A 7,770-nucleotide genomic window follows, 5' to 3' on the forward strand; every position below is an offset into this window, starting at 1 on the left:
TTTAAAATCCCCAAGTGATACATAAAGTTATTTATGCTTTGTTCTAATGTAAAAAGTTGGGATGTGACATATGTATCCCAGTGTAATCCCTTTGAAATGGACCTGCCTGTTCTCTAGCTGCTGAGACCGCTGGGACAGAAATAACTTAAGTTACATCATCAAGCCAGACTGGTTAAGATAAGACAAGAGGAAGAAGACGGAGATACCTACAACAGAACAAGAATAGGTGATTGTATTTGAAATATTGCCATCAGGCAAGTAAGGTTATTTTATTACAAAAGGAATATGCTAGGTAAGTAGGCTTTATCGCCCTTTTTGCAATAAAGACCTCCCTGATCACAGATTTTGTTCTTTAAGAGGCACCTCAGCACAAAGATTGTTAAAAGAAATTCAACTTTTCCATCACATGTGCTTTTTTGCATACAAATTGCACAGGTAGATAGTATATACCATTCTCTAGGGAAGGGGGGATTTAACCTTCCTATATCTATTCTATTCAAAAATAGCTTAAGATAAAATATAGTAAAAGTAAAGTAGAAACTGTGGCTTTGCACATCTAAAAACACGACATTTCACATTAGACTCAAAAACAAATCTGGCAGGGCAGATTATTGAACGACATTGGGAGGCACTGTACATGGTAAAGTTTCAATCACAACCGTTTGTCTTGGGTGACAGTCATCTGACGTGTACTTTCACTTGTTACAAAAAATGTGATTAGTCTTTTAGTTATACAAAGACTTTTTGCATGTGTTCTGTGTAGTGTGTAGGTAAATATGATGTGAAGATGTGAAGCTTTTCCAGTAAAGTACCTGGACTAATAAATTGTATTTTCCTCCCTATCAGGGCAGATTTATTGAAAAGACTTGTGAGTCCAGACTGTGACTGTAAAAATATACATCGGATTTACAACAACCACTTACTGCCAATACATTTCATGACATTTCAGAATGTTAATACTCCACTTATCTAATTTTTGGAGATAGATACAAAGTATATTAGAAATACAAACTTAGGCTATGTACACACCAATATGTGAAGTGAATGATTACCTTGAAAGAGCTTTTAACAATATGTAAAGTGAACGATTACCTTGAAAGAGCCTTTAACTTAAATATTGTGTGAAGAATTTACTTTGCAAAACAAATGTAAAGTAACACAAAACATAAAAGCAGACATATGAAAATATTAAACATAAACATAAAAATAAATATATAAAATCTGAAAAAAAAACACAAAAACATAACATACTCCTTGCAAGATTGGATACCTGAAATCAGCAAAAATTCACCTAATTCATTAAGCAAACAGTCCCTTGCAAGGTGATAATTTACTATGCTAAGTCAGCAGCTTATATTATTGTCATGTATTTATATAAACTGATCATAATATGGAGTGTTTTGTAGAATCCATGGTCATGTTAATAACTGTCTTTCAAAGGAGCTTAATGTCTAAGGCATATTATAGAGGGAAAGCCAATTATTTTACCAGTATAATTTAGAAATATAATACAAATCCCACCAAAACTTGAAGACATTATGCTTCCTTCCTTCCATTCAGCAGCCCATTATTTGAGCACATTTTTTAAAACACAGGGGTTTGTAAAACAGTAACACAGGGTACATTGAGCATTGGTAACATGCACCTGGGGTGCCATTAACAATGGCAACTAAGCACACCAACATGTAATACTTGCATTATTACTCATTGGGCTTGATTTTTCCAATTCTTCAAGAGTTTAGAACATTGGCTATCATGGGTGAATCTGTGTGATCCACTTAATGGTGGTATGAAATCCTACATGCTTTTGGAGTTCATATCTTTAATTACTTCTAGATTTGAAGATCAATGGACTGAACTGGATAAAACTACTATAGTCAAAATCCATTTTAAAGCAGAACTAGTTTTTTCACTGTGTGGGTTAGCTTTTGGTGTGCACAGCATACTTGCCGATTATGGCACACACTTTTTTTGTAACCATCCTGCAGAGATGATAGGACTCTTATGGGTCCCCAGCAATCCTATTTGGCCATTGGACAGCTGCCAGTAATGTAATTCCTGGGGGTGCACAGATTACATTGATTCTAAGCCTATTTGTGGCAGTGTCGTGTATACAGCCAGGTTCTACACTGCATGGCATATGTTCCAAAGAGTGTGAGCATAAAACAAAAAAAAAATTGCCAGAGAAAATATTTAGCTAAAAGTCTTTTGCATGTAACCTCCGTCAGAAACCTCCTGAGTGATTTTTTTGAGTTTAGTTCCTCTTTCAAGCGGAACTAAATGTCCACTTTAAAAAAATACATGAGTTCTGGCAAGAAGCTGAGCTGTGGATGCACGGCTTCTTCTGTATCTTGGGACTCATCCCTCCTATTGTGTGCTACTTCCCCCTCCTCCTAGATTGTAAGCTCTTCGGGGCAGGGTACTCTCCTCCTCCTGTGTCACTGTCTGTATCTGTCTGTCATTTGCAACCCCTACTTAATGTACAGCACAGTAAAAATACTCATAATATAAAAAATATCTAAATACTACTACTAATAATACTACTACTACTACTACTACTAATAATAATAATAATAATAATAATAATAATAAAAATAACTCATTCTATAACATCCTGGCACAGCCAAACAAGATAGCTCATAAGGAGGAAAAAGAATATAAGGAGGATGGTGGTGTCCTGGGAGGATAGGGAAAAAGCACAAGTTTAGTTGACTTCAATCAGTTAAGTCAGATAGATAGTTGAGTCAATCTTTTTTTTTTTTTTTTTGTAATGTTTATACCGGTATGTTTAACACTGTGAGAACTGATACTGTAATATCCATTTTCAGCAATATAAATCTCATCATTCCCCTTTTTCTGTTATTTATCATCATTACCATCATGTTAGACACACCTTGACATCTGAGTTCAGGGGTAACAACATATGATTCATTGCAGTGAGAATGTTAAGTGTTATGGGATACTGGTTAGATAGCAAAAGCAATAAAAATGCAAATTGCAGTTATGTCAAGGAAAAAGGAATCACACTGTATTTAATATGAACGACTCATTTCAGGTTGGAACATGCAGCTAAAGCTGCCTCATCTTTATATACGTAAGATACTGCTGAACCCATGGAGATGCTAATAAATGTGCACAACAGGTAAAATTGAAAATTAAGCCTTGAATGTAATGCTGCCTCCCTACTCAGAGTTTCTGTTTTTCATTTTGGAAAAGCTGGAACACATCAGGTCACTCTACAACTTAAAGATTCGGTTGCACAGACAGTGCAAATGCGGTACAGTTACTGCTTCTCGTCTATTTCAACTGTTGAGTGCACTAGAATGTTTTAGGATGGTTAAAGCGGAACTAAACCCCAAATAAGAAAAAAAAACACACTTACCTTTAATCTGGCAAATCGGTTTATCCATTGGGAAGTTTTTTCATGTGGGTCCCACTGTCCCAATATTCGTCTTCCTCTGCGCCGGGTGCTGACATCTTCTTTTTTCTTCTGGGTTCTTCCTCCTGCGTCACCCAATCTCACACTGCGCAGGGGCGAGATCTGGTGGCATAGTTTGGGAAAAAAGATTGCCAATCTCATTGCACGTGTGAGACTTGCAATTTTTTTTTTCAATAATGAAAGGGCTCCTAATCTCGGGCATGAGTAGAAAGAGCAGCCAAGAGCCTTCCGGGATGCGTGATGTAGGTATTCCGCTAGGTTTTGCGCTCCCATTCTGTCTTGATTACCGTTGTCTACCCTTTTATGTAAAGTAAAAATTTTGAGTTTAGGTCCACTTTAAAGACATTTGTATGTCTACAAACTGCTATAGGAACAGTAATCTCATATTGTGGCCGGCTTGGGTTGTGGTCGCACAGGAACTGGCAGAGGTCTAGGAAGCAGAAACAGGTCATTTGATTGTACTTAAAATAAATCTAACCCCTAACGATAAAGAAATGCAATTAGGCAGTACCTTTATTGGAGAAGTGACAGGCAATGTCCCATCTACAATAAAATAACCTTACCCGGCTGATTACATTATTTTTATTAATGCTTACTTGTCTTTGTTCAGACACAGGTGTGGCCATCTTTACCCAGTCTTTTTCCAGGTTCTGCCACCTTGATTGTCATGACAGTCATGGAGTAAATTCATATCTCTGGCGCTGCTGGAATACCCAACATATCTTGGCATCATACACTGACCTGCACATGAGCAGCATACTTAAAAAAAACAGGCAGGTAAGGTTTTTTGCAGAATGAACATTACCTGTTCCTTTGCAAAAAAAAATTCCTGATTCGCTGTAATATTTATTGTTTAATTTCAGGACTCACTGGTTACAAACCCCAGGCCAGTTTTTTGCTTTTGTCTTTTGGGAAGAATATTTTCATCCTGGAGATGCAGCAGAAAATCTCTCCAAAATAATGGAGTTCCCCCCAGACTTTTGTCACCAGGACAAGCAAAAATTTAGCTTTGCCCCTTTGTTCTGGTGACAATTTGAACATTTTGGATTTCCCATTACTTTCTGTCCCACTGACAATGATCAATATGGCAGATGGAAAGGAAATAACCAGGGGACAGGGAAGTGATAAAAAACAGTTTCTCCTTTATATTTAAAAGAGAAAAAGAAACAGTTTGGCTTTAGATTTATTTTAAATATTTTCATGATAACCAACAGTCTATTAGCCCTAGGCTCAACAGGGAACTGGGTCCTCATTGTCATCCTCTTTATACAATTGCGTACACGTTGATGGCTATTCGATTTCCCACAGTACAATTCTTGGTGTCTGTAAGATCTATTGGGATGCTGAGCACTGACATGAAGGATATAGGGAAATGTTTCCGTTCTAACTGGTAAGAATAATAATATGATGGTATGACTAAGAACCTTCTTGGACTAGCAGTGATGCGTCATGTTCATTCCATTTTTAGCAAGCCAGGGAATACTTTAAACATTTATTATAGATTTCAATTTTCCCAGTTATGTCATAAAGTAACAGAGCACCATCTACTGTTATCTCTATAGAACAATGCTCCCTCCATGGCTTTATTCCTAATTTCATTTCTTGTTCACTGGAATATTCTATATTATACAAATGGAGAATATAACCAGAATGATCTATACATAATAAAAGTAATGTCTCAAACTCTCATCTTTGTGCAAGGCTGCTAATCAGCTTCTGCCTTTTAGTTTCTAATCTGTGCTGAAACATTAACTCGATTACTGAGGTCAACACAGTCATTTTTATTTCCTAAATAAAACTTTAATTTTAAGAACCTAAATAAACATACAATAAAAACATGCCTCCCAATTCCTTATTTCTCATAAGGCAAAAAAAGTCAGTTAGGTCATGTCCTGTTTAGAGGGAGAGTTGTACATTTTAAGAAAACAGTATTTTGTAACAAACTTTTTATACTTATTTTGTCATTCAGTGTTCCTGATTATTACATTTGTATTTTTATTAAGAACTAATATTAAAGGAAAGGTAACTGGAAAAAAGCAAGTTTTTAGGTATTTATTGTTAAGTTTTGTTTTATTGTTTGTTTTTTCATTCTTTGTAATGTGTTTATGTTTTGCATTTTATTTTATATGTGAAAAACAAGTCAAATAATTATGACTGTTCTACTATTTAGAGTATTTTGGGTCTCATCATAAAGAAGCCTTATGATGAAATGTGTCAGAAATTAAGGTAAACTTAACCCCTTTCCTCTTGAACATACTTCATCCCTATATGGGGTCAACAGACTATGTTATCTTAGGAGCAATATGTATAGTACTAGGTCCTGAATTTCACATTTCAAAGTGGGCCATGGACCACTTTTTTGAATAATAGTTTTATTGTTTAAGTGTACATCAGTTGCACAATATATATTTTTTGCCAACAAAGAACTCCTCTTACTCCATTTTCGGCTCTTTTTTTTAGTACATTTACATTCATTGTTATGGTCTGCAAGATTAGAGCTTGTCATGGGTGTTTCACTTGCCTACATACTGAGCTAAAAAATGTCCCTCTTCGCTAGGTGGGAGGTATGACACAGAGTCTTCAAAGTTTGCTTACTTAGCAACAAGAAGCTTATTTGATCTTTTTACATTAAGAAACATTCTTACTGAAAGCAGGAAGCTAAATGTGGTACACTTTTGTCAGTTCAGTCACACAATCATTCACATTAAAAGTGTTCTGTTCCTCAAAGTAATAATTGTGTGGCAAGTCCATAGTAGCAGGGAGCACTTTTTTTTATTCTGCTTTGGGAAACTTTTTGTGAATACCTGGGATTGACTTTCTTGATTCTAAAAAAAATCATGTACATCTTTAGGAGGTATTGTACCATATGATCATGGTACCAAAATCCCTTTTCCCTCTGCTTCTTTCTCTTTTTGATAAATGTATTTAAAATATACCTACCAAAAGTTTTACAATAAACAAGTTTTATAGATAGAGAGAAGAGATATAGAAAAGATAGAGAGAAAAGGCACTTCTGGATTGAACCAATAATTTGTTTAAATATGAATTGTTGACTGGAGTTTTGTTGGACCATAGGAAGGGTTTGTTCTTTGGCGGCTTAACGTGTATTAAAAGCTGCCTTTTCCTGCCTGTTAGCTAACAAGGCTGCAAGGAATGTATTCACAGTGTAAAAACTCTTGCCATTACTTGTACAGATAGAGCGAGTTTTAGGGGAAACAAACTGGACAAATGCCCAGGGACTCCATCTTCTCCACGACCCGCAATGGCAGAATGGCATCTGGAACAGGGAGCTGCAATTCTGAGCCTTTAGGCAGCAAACTAGAGGAACCATATATGTATTGTATGTTTTATTTAATTGGAACTAAACTTTGCAGGATATAGAATCAGGTGGGTGAATTTTGCAGAAAAGGCAAGTGTCCCTTCTGCTAAAATTCTGCTAACCTGCCTGGTCACCTTGAGGAAAATGTGTCAAAATTGTTGACTTGCACATGCACAGCACCAGCTCTCCCAGCAATCGCAACTTCTAACAAACTCCTGTGTGCCAGTAGGATGAAAAAAAGGAAGATGGCGGCTCCCTGCAATGGAACGGTCAATAGGTGGGTGGGTCATGCAGGTTTAGTTCATGTAGACAACTGTTGCAGATTTATTTATATATTAATATTTATAAATATACCTAAATGAAATAGAGCTTTCACCTAGGGAGTTGAGTAATAAGTTTGTTGATTCATAATTGGAACTAAGAACATAGCATGGATGTGTTTTAATGGGATTATTTGATTTTTGACAGCTCATGTCATATTGTTTTTCTACATTTTTCTAGTGAATGTCAGTTTTTATATTAACAATGCATTCAGTGTTACTGATAATTTCCCAGATTCCCTTTGTATCTGTCATCCCCGTATTTTATTTCTGCCCTCTCTCTATTGGTACCAGTGGAGTGAGCATTAGACAGTGATGTTCTCCTTCCTGGAAAGGTCCTGATACACTTTGATCATGAAAATGTCCTATTTAAAATATCTGATTTCTTAAAAAATGGCTACAGCATTAAAATACAGTACCTCGTAAAGTCATTATTCAGTCTTCCTCCTGTAATACCGCTGGGCTCTGTTTTGCCAATTTCTGCACTTTGTGAAAGTAGAAGTATTGCTAACGCTTGTGATAAAGAAAATTAGTTATTATATATTCTATTGATTTGGGTTGACTCTATGCTTTGGATGACTCGGTTCTTAGTAGAGTGGATTTAGGGGACGCTGGTACTGCTAGTGTCAGTTGTAGATATTCTTGGAAATTGTGTTTGTGATGGTGGCTGTTATCATGCAGCCTTGGTGGAG

Source organism: Pyxicephalus adspersus, chromosome 5, assembly GCF_032062135.1.
Source record: "Pyxicephalus adspersus chromosome 5, UCB_Pads_2.0, whole genome shotgun sequence".
Lineage (NCBI taxonomy): Eukaryota > Metazoa > Chordata > Amphibia > Anura > Pyxicephalidae > Pyxicephalus > Pyxicephalus adspersus.